The following is a 988-nucleotide window of genomic DNA, read 5'->3' on the forward strand; positions in this document are numbered from 1 at the left end:
GCTAGGTTTTCTCTTAACTGTTAAACCTTTGTATCTGCTTTCTGTTCCAAGATATTTGTCACTGATTAATCTCCAAGCGCTTTTAGGAGAAATGTAGCGCATTTTAGCTACTTTGCGAAGAGAAAACCTTTTAATGCGAGATAAAACAAATACGCTCTTTGCCTTGTCACGCTATCAAGGGCAGCAAGAAAAACCGTATTTCAGATCATGACTCTCTTATCAGCTAAATCTAAACAATTTCGCTTCTTTTATCATTGTGGATATATACCAAAAGAAATTCAAACACTGTACATCAAACTCAGTTACGAATAAAAACGTTACGCAGCGCTATTGTACCGGCTATGAAGGCTACTGTAAAGTTGTGTCACTTATGACCCGGTCACCATATACGTCCTATGAATAGTTTAAATTCCTCACAAATACAGTCTGTGAAAAAATTCGTTAGAACAGTACACGACAATACAGATCTGAAGCTTTCGCAGCTCACTCTCCCGTCACAATGTTGTTTTAACGCGAGTTTGTGAGCCCATTTGCCAAAACAACATTGTGGGAGGGAAAGGTATTGTAAAGTGTTTCAACAATTTTGTCCGGGACTGTATTTTTGAGCAATTTCAGTTATGAAAAGAATTGGCGGGAAATATGCTACATTTTAGGGGAAGGAAAGCCTTGATTTCTAGTGGCCTAGAGTGAGATGTTGTGCCATATTTGTGATAAATTCGACAATAAATGGAAACATACATCATGTTCAGTTTTTTTCGAATTTGGTTGGTTGTTTCTCGTTCCAAAAAAAAGTCATTTCATAGAAGGTGACTGTGGCTGAGCATGTTCTGGTTAGGAACGACCTAAACCAGGATGAATTTGCAGAGGCCGTTCGAGTTTTATTGCGTGAAGGAAAATATCGTAATGTCCTGTGCACGGGATGTTGACTTTTCACCCTATTCTCTAATATTTTCCACCAGCAAGGAAGAGTTCATCTTTGTTAGCGGAG

This window comes from Montipora foliosa, unplaced genomic scaffold (genome assembly GCF_036669935.1).
Source record: "Montipora foliosa isolate CH-2021 unplaced genomic scaffold, ASM3666993v2 scaffold_407, whole genome shotgun sequence".
Lineage (NCBI taxonomy): Eukaryota > Metazoa > Cnidaria > Anthozoa > Scleractinia > Acroporidae > Montipora > Montipora foliosa.